The sequence below is a fragment of the Callorhinus ursinus genome, unplaced genomic scaffold (assembly GCF_003265705.2).
Source record: "Callorhinus ursinus isolate GAN/ISIS: 27379988/994484 unplaced genomic scaffold, GSC_fseal_2.0 scaffold100, whole genome shotgun sequence".
In the NCBI taxonomy this organism is placed as follows: domain Eukaryota; kingdom Metazoa; phylum Chordata; class Mammalia; order Carnivora; family Otariidae; genus Callorhinus; species Callorhinus ursinus.
Window position 1 is genome coordinate 827,255 of NW_027397162.1, and position 15,149 is coordinate 842,403.

Genomic DNA, 15,149 nt, shown 5'->3' on the forward strand with positions numbered 1-15,149 from the left:
TTTCCCCTCATCCCTCCAACCATCACTCTCATCTTCCAGCCCTACTGGCCTTCACTTGATCACAAACAAGCCAAGGTCTCACTAGCTTTGGAGTCTTGGTACATGCTTTTCTCTTTGCCGAGACTCTTTCTTCACCTTTGCACCAGGATCAGGTCTTCACTGGGCTGTATAGTATCTGTTATTTAATGTCTGCTTCACTTTCTGTGCTATACAGTTTTATGTCCGTTTTTCCACTTTTATAGACATGAATCCTGAAGCCTGGGGAGAATAGACATGACCAAGGTCAGCCAGTTGGTAAGCTGAGCTGGGCATAGCTCAGATGATTTAGAATCCCAGTCTGTCCCCAGACTCAAGCACTTAGCTACTAGCCCCCCTACCCCCTTCACACATGAATTGGAAGAAGAGAAGAAGATAAAGAGCCAAGAAATCCAGTTCTAAGCTTCATCTTTAGTTTTGTTATGAAGACAATAAAATCTTGAGGTTATGTTTACTTCAAAAACTAATGAAATAAAACATATATGGAAATGCAAAAGACCTATAAGAGTCAAAATATTTTCTTTAAAATATAACAAATTTGGACCTTTAAAGATCTGAATTCAAAACTTATTAAAGCTATAACAATGAGTGTGACATTATTCTGGAAAAAAGTGTATGTCCTCATTCACTAAAAAAACAAAACAAAAAAACCCCAACTCTTACCTCAAAACATTCACAAATTAACCCCAAATGGAACATAGGCCTTAATAAAAGAAACAAAAATATATACCATCTCAAAGATAACATAGGAGGAATGCTTTTCATCCTTGCTTTAGGCCAAGATTTTTTACATAGGAAAAAACAAACACAAACCATAAAAGAAAAATATAAACTAGGCAGCAGCTCTTTCTGCCCATGGGTCTTGTCCCCATCCTTTAATAAACCACCATTTTGCACCAAAAAAAAAGAAAAAAAGAAAAAATATATAAACTAGACTTTAATAAAATTAAACATTTCTTGCAGTTCAAAAGATACTGTCAAGAAAAAGAAAACTATCTACAGCCTACAAAAAAATATTTGCAAAACCTGTATCTGACAATTGTTAGGTATCCAGAACATGTAATAAGATAAACAACACTATTAAAAATTAGGCAAAATATTTTAACATATATTTCACTGAAGATGATACATGAATGGTAAATAAGCAGATGAAAATAAGTTCAGCATTATTAATATTTAAGGAAATACAAATGAAAACCACTACACATACTCATTTCAATGGGAAACAAAGACTGACAAAACATTGAACGTTGAAGGTATTAAAAAAAACAGAACTCGGGGCACCTGGGTGGCTCACTTGTTAAGAGTCTGCCTTCGGCTCGGGTCATGATCCCAGGATCCTGGGATTGAGGCCTGTGTCAGGCTCCCTGCTCAGAGGGAAGCCTGCTTCTCCTCCTCACACTCCCCCTGCTTATGTTCCCTCTCTCGCTGTGTCTCTGTCAAATAAATAAATAAATAAGTACATAAAATAAAAAAAAAAAAAAGAAAACCCAGAACTCTCAAACTTTGCTGATGGGAATGCAAAATAATAACAATACATTTGGAAAACACTGGCAGTTAACAAAGTTAATCATCCACTTATTATTTGATGCAAACTTCTTCATAACCACAGGAGAAATGAAAACCTGTATTTGCACATTCCCAGCAAATTTATTCTCAAAGCCAGGCATTAGATAACAAAAACAAACATCCATCCACAGATGAATGGTAAGAAATTATGTTATATTTATAAAAGGAATACTCCTCATCAATATAAAGGAATGAACTACTGATACAGTGAAAAACCCATCAATATCAAAAGCATTATAATTAGTATGGATGTGTGCATCATCTTTATCAACAACTGTCTTAGAGAGACCAAAAGCCCTCCTACTGAGAGGAGATGTTAACAACTAACAAGAAAACCACAAGAAGCCTGGGATATGGCCCTGGGTGCCCAGTTTTGATGGGCCAGCCTGAGGTGAAGGAATCAAAAATTTGTTCCTCTCCTCTGAGCTGTACTAAATGGAGAAAGATTGAGGACCAGTGGGAGTTGGGAGAGAGCTTTTCAATTCACACCATGGTCTCCTCCACCAAAGTATAAATCTCCCTTTCCCGCCTGTCCTGTCCCAGACCCTGCTCCATCTGTTTCACTTTAAATGAGCTGCACCATTTCTCAGTGAGGAAATTCTGGCCTTTCTTTGCCCTTCCTACCAGCTTCTATATATACGCCCTCTGGTCACATTGTCATGGTGCCTACAACAACGGTCACCTGTGCATCCTCCTTGTCCCCTGAGTGACCCATAGTGTGTGTCTTTCTGCCTCATCCCTGAATTTCTTCTGCCACCTCCTCCTACATGCCTCAGAGTCCAGCAACTTCAGGATCTTGTGTCCATGCCCAACTTAAGCCATTGTATCTCCTACCCACGTGTCTTCTACTGGATCATCACATACTTTCCCCCTCATTTGGGGAATACTTACATCCAGATTTTGGTAACTCTACTTTCATTTCTTTATATATTCCACAATGATGCTTAGGAGCATTCTGTGTTAGCCACTGTTTCAGAAGCATAAAGCAGAATATCCCTTCCCACAAGTTGGATCACGACCTTAGCTCTTTTATGCTTTCTACGTCATTCTTGTGTCCTTTGCCTTTCAGATGTTATCTTCATTCTGATCATCTGACTCACTAATTCTTTAAATATCTCATTCTATTTATTCTGCCCAGTCCTATCTTTATAAATGTTTTCCATGACCAATATTTTCTTAATTTTTTAGCATATCTTCTTCTTCCTATAGCTTTTGTCTTTCTTCAGCTCCTTGATTATTTTTTTAAAGATTTTTATTAATTTATTTTAGAGAGAGAGAGAGAGTGAGCAAGAGGGAAAGGAGCAGAGGGAGAGAGAGAATCGCGAAGCAGACTCCCTGCTTTGTGCAGAGCCCGACGCAGGGCTCCATCTCACAGCCCTGAGATCATGACCCAAGCAGAAACCAAGAGTTGTTAACCAACTAAGCCACCCAGGCCGCCCTCCTTGATTATTTTATCTGCTTATTTGAATTTCTTTGTACTCTCTTCCATCACTGTTTTCCAGACGTCTGTTTACTGTGATTTTTTGTGATTTTTGTGATTTTTCCATATCTAATTACTTTCCCTGGATGTATGAGTTGTATCTCATATACACATGTCTCTCACATGTATGGAGGAAAGGCCAAAGTCAGGCCATGTGCTCTGGCGGATGCAATGAGTATGAAACAAGGGGAGGGGGTTAGAGAAAAGAGCCCTGCTCCCGCTATACTAAGCAACCAGGTCATCGGTTTTCAGCTTAACTTGGCCAGGGTGCAGGCATCACCTGAACTGTCATCCAAAAGGTCTGTTGGATGAGAGAGGATGGCACAACAGCCCAGGGACAGCTGATCAGCCTGACTGCTCCTCCAATCCTCTTGCCCTGATATTGCTGCCTATTCCAGCACCATAGATAGGGGAGGTACATGAAGGTATTGGCTGCCCTAAGGCCCTGTAGATGATAAATGAAATAGCTTTCTTTAGCTTGTCCTCAGCTCTGGGCTTTCATCCAAACAAGTCTGAGATGGCCTAGATTTCCCCATATTTTGGAACAGGACTCTGGAAGTTGCTCTTACCTGTGCTTCCCACTAACTTCTAATTTCTCTTCCTTGATTTTGAGTTGTAGGCAGCAGCCCTTGAGAGAGCGCCACCTCCGCTGGATCCTGAAGCCATCTTTACGTTTCTGCTCTATCCATCCTTCTGTGGTTCATCTGATGCTGCCCTCCCTGCAGCTGCCATGTCTGTTTAGGCCATAATCTCTCACATCTGGAATATTTATTTCAAATGGACACATAATTAATGAGAACTTCCAAGTGCCCAGCTCTATATAAACCACTCTAGATACAGTATAGAAAAAAAATTTCTGTCTGTGAGTTGGTTAAATTCTATGGGGAGGGACAGATAATACAAGACAAGTAAGAAAAATATAGTTTATCTGATGAAGATCATTGCTATAGAGAAAAATAAAGCAAAGAGGGTGACTAAAGACTGCCTGGTAGGAGTGGGGCACTGAGATGTGAAGAAACACGTCCAGTGCAGCCCCGGAGAGAAGTTGAGGAGAGCTGTGGGTCCCTTTCCCAGGAGCAAAGGGAAGGGGGAATAAAGACCCAAGGTGGGAATGAGGCTGCTGGTGGGAACTGTGGGAGCCTGTGAGGCTGTGATCTGAAGCCAGATCAACAGGGTCTCCAGGCCACTGTCAGGAAGCTGGTTTCACACTGTGTCTGTGACACTTAGAGTGTGGTCCAAGGGCACTGCTGTTCTCCACACTTGCTCCTGTCTTTGGCAAGGAAAGTACCTAAGCAGAAAGTAAGTGTATAAACTCAGGACAAGTTACAGACATTTTATGTCTGTTGAATCTGATGACATAAAAGCCCTTGCACTTGGAATGCCTTTGTTTTCTTGTTGGCTTTGCATTTCTGTTAATTCATTTCTGTTGCATTTTGTGAAACTGTGAGTCTGTGACATTTTGGGGAGTGGGGAGGTCCTTCACCAAGGGTGGTTTGCACTCTGGCAGAGTGACTCTGGAAGCCATCCGGGAGCTTCTGCAGAGGAAGGACATGGTCAGACGGTTATACACGGTCCTTGTGAAAGCTGCTTTGAGGATAGAAAACTGGCAGGAGGAGAGGAGGCCAGACAGGAGCTGACCCGACCAATGAGGCATGATGGGGGCTACACAGTAGAAGGTGAAAGTGGTTTGACTCTGGATATGACTTGAAAGTAAAGGACAGACAAACATGGTGTTTGGTCCCTTCGCTCAAAAAAAAGCCATTCCTTCTCCTTCCCCAACTTTCCCTCATCTTGTACTGGGTGGTCATTCCCACTACAAAGAGTCAGGAAACAGAAATGCTAAGTTTCCAAAATCTATTCCTGCCACTTTTCCCCAGTGAGTACAGGGTGCCCCTCCCAGCTACATTTCAAACCAGGGATCTCTCACCATTGTAACTCCTCCATCTCTGACAGATGAGTCTCAGACATCATGCACTTTCTCAACATAAAATAAGAACCCATCTCTCCTTTCCCATTCAAATGATCTTAGTCTCAGCCCCTCTTTTTTTCTGGACTAGGAACCCCTCCTGGAGGTCCAGGTCCCCTCCTCTGGTGGGTCAAATCACCCTCTGATTCACCAGCCTGGGACTTACACAGGAAGAGAAAACAGTAGCCTTGTTCTCTGCCAAACTTGCAATCCACAAATCTCAGAAAATTAGAAAGTATTAGAAAGTTTGTGTGAGACTCACTTAAGACAAAACTTGGCCACAATTTATGTGAAACTAATGTTAATCTTTGTATTCCCACTCAGTGTGAGTGTTGTTACATGTCACTGCAGAAATAGTGTGTTCCAGGGCTCCTGGGTGGCTCAGTCAGTTAAGCGTCTGCCTTCAGATCAGGTCATGATCCCAGGGTCCTGGGATTGAGCCCCGCATCAGGCTCCCTGCTCTGTGGGGAGTCTGCTTCTCCCTCTGCTTCTCCCCCTGGCTTGTGCTCTCTCTCTCTCTCCCTCAAATAAATTTTAAAAAGGTCTTTAAAAAAATTTATTTTTTATTTTTTTAAAGATTTTATTTATTTATTTGACAGAGAGAGACACAGCAAGAGAGGAGGCACAAGCAGGAGGAATGGGAGAAGGAGAAGCAGACCTCCTGCTGAGCAAGGAGCCCGATGCAGGGCTTGATCCCAGGACCCTGGGATCATGACCTGAGCCGAAGGCAGATGCTTAACGACTGAGCCACCCAGGCGCCCCTAAAAATTTTTTTAAAAAGAAATATTAGTGTATTTAGAGAAGATAGTCCATATGGCAGAGGAGTAGGAGACCTTAATTTTGTCTGGTCCCAGGAATTCAGCTAGATAGCTATCAAATCATTCTGAACACTTGGCAACTCAACCAGAGATCTAAGAAAAGAATACCTGCAACACACAAGTAGAAAAGCGACCCCTTTCTGCAAGGTAGGAAGTGCAGAGAAGTGAATCCAAGTTGACATATGGGAAGATAAACTGCCAGGGGGAGGGAGATTCCATAAGCTGGCAGTTCTCAGATGTGCTGACCAAGTGGAGAAAATGGTTTGACCAAATGGCTACAGACCAAGGGAAAGCTGGTCTGGCTGCCACGGATACAAAGTTGGAGGTGGCTGTGCTACAGGAAAGTGTGGCAAAGATGGGCATCACATCCAGGATGGAGTTTGAGAACTGGTTCACTGAAGAGACCCTGGGTGTTTCTGGCACCCTGTACCTGCTGGACTGGAGAAGCTGCATCAACAGCAGGACCAAGCTCTCCAAGCACCTGGTGGACCCTAACATGCAGACAGGACAGCTGGAGCCTCTGCTGTCACAGTTCACCGAGGAGAAAGAGCTGCAGATGACGAGGGTGCTGCAAAGGATGGACATCCTGATGCCACTGAGATGGGCATGCGGCTGACTGTGGACATGGAGCAGCCTACTTCCAACTGGCAATCAGCCGCCTGACACTGGAAATGCAGCGCAAGTTCAATGTGGAGAAGCCACTCATCTTCAACACTTACCAGTACTACCTCAAGGATGCCTATGACAACGTCACCCTGTACATGGAGCTGGCTCACCATGAGGGCTGGTGCTTTGTGGCCAAGCTGGTGTGGGGTGCATATATGGCCCAGGAACATACCTGCACCACAGAGATCAGCTATGAGGACCCCATTAACCCTATGTACCAGGCCACCAAGGCCATGTACCACAGGTGCCTCAACTATGTCCTGGAGGAGCTGAAGCATAACACCAAGGCCAACGTGATGGTGGCCTCACACAATGAGACACAGTTCACTCCATGCTGTGCAGGATGGAGGAGCTGGACCTGTACCCTGACAATTGCCAGGTGTACTTTGGACAGCTACTGGGATGTGTGGCCAGATCAGCTTCCCAGTGGGTCAGGCGGGCTCTCCTGTGTACAGGTATGTGCCCTATGGCCCTGTGATGGAGATGCTGCCATAACTGTTCCACCGTGCCCAGGAAGACAGTGGTGTCACGAAGGGTACCTGGTGGGAGCAGCCGCTGCTATGGCAGGAGCTCCAGCAGAGGTTCCGCACAGGCAGCCTAATGGTTCCACCATCCAGCCTAATGTTTGTAGGCTACCATCATCACCCACCTTCAGACTCAGCCTCTGGCCCTTACCTGGGCTGAGGGTTCCCAGGGCCCTCAGGCTAGGGTGGGACTCTGGGTGGCCCCCAGGCCAATGCCACAGCTATAGCCCAACCCCAACCTCATATGGATTCACCTTTTTATGCCCAAAACTGTGAGACCTGCTGGAAGTGGGGCCTTAGTGCCCCTCTGGCCCCTGCTCAGGATGTGGGCACTCGGGCTGTGTCTGATGCCTGCCAGAGCCACTGGGAACTGTCAGGAACTGCCTTTCAACAAGTGGGCATGACCCTCACCTCTGTCTGCCCTCATGACCTTGGACCTGAAGGACCACCTTCTGCCAGGGTTCATCCAACCCACACCCCTTGAACCCCACAGGTGGGCAGTCACCAAACTGGGGCAAGCTGGCCTGGTCAATAAACCACTTCTTCTGCAGCCTTCAAAAATAAAAAAGAAGTGAGAGTGATCACATCGGAGAAGTGATATAGCAGCGGAGTGCAAAATCAGAACTTTTAGAAGTCTGGTCCAGTGAGGGATGTCCCTGCCTGAAAGGCACTCAGATGGTGAAGCAGGGTAGAATCCTAGGTGGGACAGTGTGGTCTCAGGATCCCAGGGTCACAGAAAGAACGGGGGTGACTGAGTGTGGCAGAGATCCCAGACATTGGAGTGGGGAGGCTGGCTACAATCAGCGAGCCCAGGAGTGGGCTTTCAGCTCAGTGTTGCCATAAACCATGAACCAGGGCTCAGACAGGTAACCGCTCTCTGAGCAGGGGCCCAGCAAGCAGCAGAGCCACAGCAAGACCCCCCCTCCCTCCCCCAGGAGAAGCGGTTCAGGAGTGCGCCGCTGGAGTTTGCAGGGTTTGGAGACTTGAAGCAGGGTCTTGTGACTGAAATTGAAATGCTGCATCACAGGCTGGGTGAGCACAGAGTGTGGATAGAGACAGGAGTGATTGACGGCTTTTCCCTGAGGGTGCACTGAGGAGTGGGGCACCGAGTTTTGGCCCCAAGCTTTTGGCTCCAGGGCTGCAGATTGGGAGGCTGCTAATTTCATTCTCATCCTCTAAAGCAGCTTGGAAAGTCTTCAGGGAACAAAAGCCACATAGAACAATCGGGATGAGCTTACTTAGCCTGGCCCCCTGGCAAGGGCGGTGCAATTCTGCTGGAGGCAAAGACACCTGAGACTCAGCACAACAGGCCCCTCCCCCAGAAGATCAGCAAGAACATCTGGCTAAGACAAAGTTTACTGATCACACAGAACTACAAAACGAGCATTAGGGGAAAATAGTATATAGAATTCATGGTTTTTTCCCCCACATTTCTCTAGTCTTCCAATTTTAATTTTTTTTCTCTTCCCCTTTTCAACCAATTTCTTATTTTATCAACTCTTTAAAAAATTTTTAAATTTATTTTTATTTTTTAAAGATTTTTGTTTATTTACTTGACAGAGAGAGACACTGTGAGAGAGGGGACACAAGCAGGGGGAGTGGGAGAGGGAGAAGCAGGCTTCCCTCCAAGCAGGGAGCCCGATGCGGGGCTCGATCCCAGGACCCTGGGCTCATGACCTGAGCCGAAGGCAGATGCTTAACCAACTGAGTCACACAGGTACCCCTTAACATTTTTTTAAATTTTCATTTTTACAGTTACATTCTATCCTTTCATTGTATTTAATATTATTTGTGTGTATATATATATATATACACACACACACACACATATATATATATATACACAAGTTTTTCTTTACAATTTTGGGTTGTAGTTTCTTCTAACAAACAGACCAAAATACACCCAGAATCTAATGTATTGCTCTGTTCTGTTCACCTCTTTATATTCCTTCTTTTCTTTGTCTTTTAATTTTCATTTTTATAGTTACATTTTATCCTTTCATTATATTTAATTTTAGTTTTGTACATATATAAGTTTTTCTTTCTTTAGAATTTTGGGATCTAGTTTTCTAACAAACAGACCAAAATACACACAGAATCCACTGTATTGTTCTGTTCACCTGTGTGATTATATTCTCTCTCTCTTTTTTTTTAATTGTTTTTTCCAGTTTCAGGTCTCTTCTGATTTGCTTAGTGTATATTTCTCTGGGTCATAGTTGCCATTTTTGCATTTTGTTCTCTCATTTATCTATTCTTCTCTGGACAGAATGACAAGACAGAAAGACTCACCACAAAAAAGAGAACAAGAGGCAGTACTGTCAAGGACCTAATCAGTATGGATATAAGTAAGATGTTGGAACTAGAGTTCAAAATAACGATTATAAAGATACTAGCTGGGCTTGAGAAAAAGCATAGAAGACACTAGAGAATCCCTTTCTGGAGAAATTAAAGAACTAAAATCTAATCAAGTTGAAATAAAAAAGGCTATTAATGAGATGCAATAAAAAATGGAAGCTCTAACTGCTAGAATAAATGAGGCAGAAGAGAGAATTAATGATATAGAAGACAAAATGATGGAGAATAAAGAAGCTGAGAGAAAAAAGACAAACAACTACTGGGATCACAAGGGGAGAATTTGACAGATAAGTGATACCATAGAGTGAAACAATATTAGAATAATTGGGACCCCAGAAGAAGAGGAAAGAGAGGGAGGGAGTAGAAGGTATACTGGAGCAAATTACAGTGGAGAACTTCCCTATTCTGGGGAAAAAAACAGGCATTCAAGTCCAGGAGGCACAGAGAACCCCCACAAAATCAATAAAAATAGGTCAACACCTTGACATATAATAGTGAAACTTGCAAATCTCAGAGACAAAGAGAAAATCTTCAAAGAAGCCTGGGACAAGAGGTCTGTAACCTACAAGAGTAGAAACATTAGACTGGCAGCAGACCACAGAGCCTGGCAGGCCAGAAAGGACTGGCATAATATATTCAGGGTGCTAAATGAGAAAAGTATGCAGCCAAGAATACCGTATCCAGCTAGACTGTCATTCAAAATAGAAGGAGAGATAAAAAGCTTCCAGGACAAACAAACTAAAAGAATTTGTGATCACCAAACCAGCTCTGCAAGAAATACTAAAGAGAATCCTTTAAGCAAAGAGAGAGCCCCAAAGTAACATAGATCAGAAAGGAACAGAGACAATATACAGTAACAGTGACTTTACAGGTAATACAATGGCACTAAATTCATATCTTTCAATAGTTAGTCTGAATGTAAATGGGCTAAATGCCCCAAACAAAAGACACAGGGTATCAGATTGGATAGACCAATCTATTTGCTGTCTGCAAGAAACTCATTTTAGACCCAAAGACACCTGCAGATTGAAAGTGAGGGGGTGGAAAACCATTTATCATGCTAATGACATCAAAAGAAAGCTGGGGTGGCAATCCTTATATCAGACAAATTAGATTTTAAACCAAAAACTATAATAAGAAATGAAGAAAGACACTATATCATACTTAGAGGGTCTATCCAACAAGAAGATCTAACAATTTTAAATACCTATGCCCCTAACATGGGAGCAGCCAATTATATGCCAATTAATAACAAAATTTAAAAAACACATTGATAATAACACAGTAATAGTAGAGGACTTTAACACCTCACTCACTGCAATGGACAGGTCATCTAAGCAGAAGATCAATAAGGAAACAAGGTCTTTGAATGACACACTGGGACAGATGGACTTCACAGGTACATTCAGAGCATTCTATCCTAAAGCAACAGAATACACATTCTTCTCTAGTGCACATGGAACATTCTCCAGAATAGATCACATACTGGGTCACAAATCAGGTCTCCACTGGTACCAAAAGATTGGGATCACTCCCTGCATAGTTTTAGACCACAATACTTTGAAACTTGAACTCAACCAGAAGAGGAAATTTGGAAAGAACTCAAATACATGGAGGCTAAAGAGCATCCTACTAAAGAATGAATGGGTCAACCAGGAAATTATAGAAGAATTTAAAAAATTCATGGAAACAAATGAAAATGAAAACACAACTGTTCAAAACCTTTGGGATGCAGCAAAGGCAGTTCTAAGAGAGAAGTATATAACTATACAAGCCTTTCTCAAGAAACAAGAAAGGTCTCAAAAATACAACCTAATCTTATACCTAAAGGAGCTGGAGAAAGAACAGCAAATAAAGCCTAAAACCAGCAGAAGAAGAGAATTAATAAAGACTAGAGCAGAAATCAATGAAATACAACCAAAAGAACAGTAGAGCAGATCAATGAAAGTAGGAGCTGGTTCTTTGAAAGAATAAGATTGACCCCTGGCCAGACTTATAAAAAAGAAAAGAGAAAGGACTCAAATAAATAAAATCATGAATGAAAGAGGAGAGATCACAACCAACACCAAAGAAATACAAACAATTATAAAAAACATATTATGAGCAACTGTATGCCAACAAATTAAGCAATCTGGAAGGAATGATGGATTCCTAGAGATGTATAAACTACCAAAACTCAAACAGGAAGAAATAGAAACCTTAACAGACCCATAACAAGAAAGGAAATTGAAGCAGTATAATAAAAAATCTCCCAAAAAACAAGAATCCAGGGCTGGATGGCTTCCCAGGGGAATTCTACCAAACATTTAAAGAAAAATTAATACCTATTCTTGTGAAGCTGTTTAACAAACAAACAAAAAACAGAAATGGAAGGAAAACTTCCAAACTCTTTCTATGAGGCCAGTGTTACCTTGATCCCTAAAGCAGACAAAGACTCCACCAAAAAGGAGAATTACAGACCAATATCCCTGATGAACATGGATGCAAAAATTCTCACCAAAATACTAGCCAATAGGATCCAACAGTACATTAAAAGGGTTATTCACCACGACCAAGTGGGATTTATTCCTGGGCTACAAGGGTGGTTCAACATCTGCAAATCAATCCGTGTGATACACTACATTAATAAAAGAAAGGACGAGAACCATATGATCCTCTCAATAGATGCAGAAAAAGCATTTGACAAAGTACAGCAAGCACCCTTTCTTGATTAAAACTCTTCACAGTGCAGGGCACCTGGGTGGCTCAGTCGTTAAGCGTCTGCCTTCGGCTCAGGTCATGATCCCAGGGTCCTGGGATCGAGTCCCACATCGGGCTCCCTGCTCTGCAGGAAGCCTGCTTCTCCCTCTCCCATTACCCCTGCTTGTGTTCCTGCTCTCACTTTGCCTCTCTCTGTCAAATAAATAAATAAAATCTTTAAAAAAAAAAACTCTTCACAGTGTAGGGATAGAGGGAACATACCTCAATATCATTAAAGCCATATGCGAAAAGCCCGCAGCGAATATCATTCTCAATGGGGAAAAGCTCTCAGTTTTTCCTGAGGTTCCTAAGGTCAGGAACACGGCAGGGATGTCCACTCTCACCACTGCTGTTCAACATAGTACTAGAAGTCCTAGCCTCAGCAATCAGACAACAAAATGAAATAAAAGGCATCCAAATAGGCAAAGAAGAAGTCAAACTCTCACTCTGCAGATGACATGATACTCTATGTGGAAAACCCAAGACTCCAGCCCCAAATTTGCTAGAACTCATACAGGAATCCAGCAAAGTGGCAGGCTATAAAATCAATGCACAGAAATCAGTTGTATTTCTATACACTAACAATGAGACAGAAGAAAGAGAAATTAAGGAGTCAATCCCATTTACAATTGCACCCAAAACCATAAGATACCTAGGAATGAATCTAACCAAAGAAGCAAAGGATCTATACTCAGAAAACTATAGAACACTCATGAAAGAAACCGAGGAAGACACAAAGAAATGGAAAAACGTTCCATGCTCCTGCATCGGAAGAACAAATATTGCTAAAATGTCTAGGCTACCTAGAGCAATCTATACATTCAGTGCAATCCTATCAAAATACCATCAACTTTCCCCACAGAGATGGAACAAATCATCCTAAAATTCGTATGGAACCAGAAAAGATCACAGATAGCCAAAGGAATGTTGAAAAAGAAAAGCAAAGCGGGTGGCATCACAATTCTGGACTTCAAGCTCTATTACAAAGCTGTCATCATTAAGACAGTATGGTACTGGCACAAAAACAGATCAATGGAACAGAATAGAGAACCCAGAAATGGACCCTCAACTCTAGGGTCAACTACTCTTTGACAAAGCAGGGAAGAACATCCAATGGAAAAAAGATAGTCTCGGGCGCCTGGGTGGCTCAGATGGTTAAGTGTCTGCCTTTGGCTCGGGTCATGATCCCAGGACCCTGGGATCAAGTCCCGAATCAGGCTCCCTGCTCAGTGCAGAGCCTGCTTCTCCCTCTCCCTCTGCCATTCCCTCTGCTTGTGCTCTTCTGTCTATCCCTCTGTCAAATAAATAAATAAAAATCTTTTTAAGGAAAAAAGTCTCTTCAACAAATGGTATTGGGAAAACTGGACAGCCACATGCAGAAGAATGAAACTGGACCACTTCCTCACACCATACCCACAAAATAGACTCAAAATGGATGAAAGACCTAAATGTAAGACAGGAATCCATCAAAATCCTAGAGGATTTTGGCAGGCACCTCTGTGACCTCGGCCGCAGCAACTTCTTGCTAGACATGTCTCCAAAGGCAAGGGAAACAAAGGCAAAAATGAACTATTGGGACTTTGTCACGATAAAAAGCTTTTGCACGGCAAAGGAAATAGTTGACAAAACCAAAAGACAACTGACAAAATGGGAGAAGATATTTGCAAATATCTTATCAGATGAAGGGCTAGTATCCAAAATCTATCTATCTGCTAGTAACTTCCTTGTCCCACACCTTCTGCCTATAAAAGTTTTCCATTTTGTACAGCTCTTTGGAGCTCTTTTCTACTTACTTGATGGGATGCTGTCTGATTCATGAATTGTTGAATAAAGCCAGTAAGATCTTTAAAACTTACTCAGTTGAATTTTGTTATTTAACAGATCAAAAACCTTAAATGTGTACACAAATGAATTTGTTTGATATTTTATAAACCCATTTAGGATTGAAATGAGACATTTAAGAAATCATGAGTGGAATGAAATATATAATAGACTGGAACAGTGAAGCAAAATAAAAGGGGAAAGGGAAAGTATAGGACTAAGTTAGAAATGAAATCATAGAATGAAAGAATGAACTGAGAAAGACAGAGAAATCAGTAGATATGGTGTGGAAATTAATAGTTTATTTGATTCATTCCTTATTCATCATCATCATTCATAATGATGTTACCAGACTTGGGTCCTTGGACCCAGTGACAGTAGAAATGAGGCTGGACCCACAATTTAAAGGCAGAGTCAAGGCTTTATTGGGGCACCAGCTGCAGCTGAAGGGAGATAGTTACAAAAAAGGTGTCAGACTGGCTCCCAGAACAATAGCCAGGGAAAGTTCTAAAGAACCTGAGGTGGGAAAGGAGTGATGCGTAAGCATGTGGGGTGGGGAAATACAGGGATTTGGGAGCACAGGCACAGTTGACAGAACATGCTTCTTCATACATTGTATGTTTCATTTGCGTGTTAAGTCCCCACCTCTGGGAGTGACTTTTAGCATTGTAATGAGGGGGCAAGTTGGTGAAAGGTCAAATTTGGCGTCCATCATGTCTCATACTAGTTTGAACAGGTCTGAGATTGGTCTTTGGCTGGTGCTTTGCTCTACATGAAAAATGATAACAGTTAGCAGGAGGTGTCCTGGGTGCTTGCCTCCAGAACCCCCAGTAGGCCAGGGTCTTAGGAACCCCCAGCCATGTTTCTGGGGTTCACAGAAGGCCCCTTGCTGGAGTTGCCTCTGGCCACGGGCCCTTATCAGCCCACACGCCCCCTTCCCTTTTGCCGAGGGTCCCCCACTCATCTTTTCAGGGGAACCCAGTGCTGATAGGCTCTCTTGAGGATTATCTCATTTAACAGCCTGAAAACCATACAGTGTGGAGGGACTATTATTCCACTTTTCAAAGGAGAGATCTATCTCTCAGAGAAGGCAAGGGACTTCCACAAGGCTGCACAGCTGTTATGCTGCTGAGCTGGGAATGGTTAGGCTACACTGTGCTGGACCCACTCACCTT

At 42.7% G+C, this 15,149-nt stretch overlaps 1 pseudogene; it reads left to right on the forward strand.

Annotated features, from left to right (window-relative positions):
• Positions 1–273: 273 nt before the first annotated feature.
• LOC112806441 (proline dehydrogenase 1, mitochondrial-like) lies at positions 274–7,219 on the forward strand (annotated as a pseudogene).
• Positions 7,220–15,149: the final 7,930 nt, after the last annotated feature.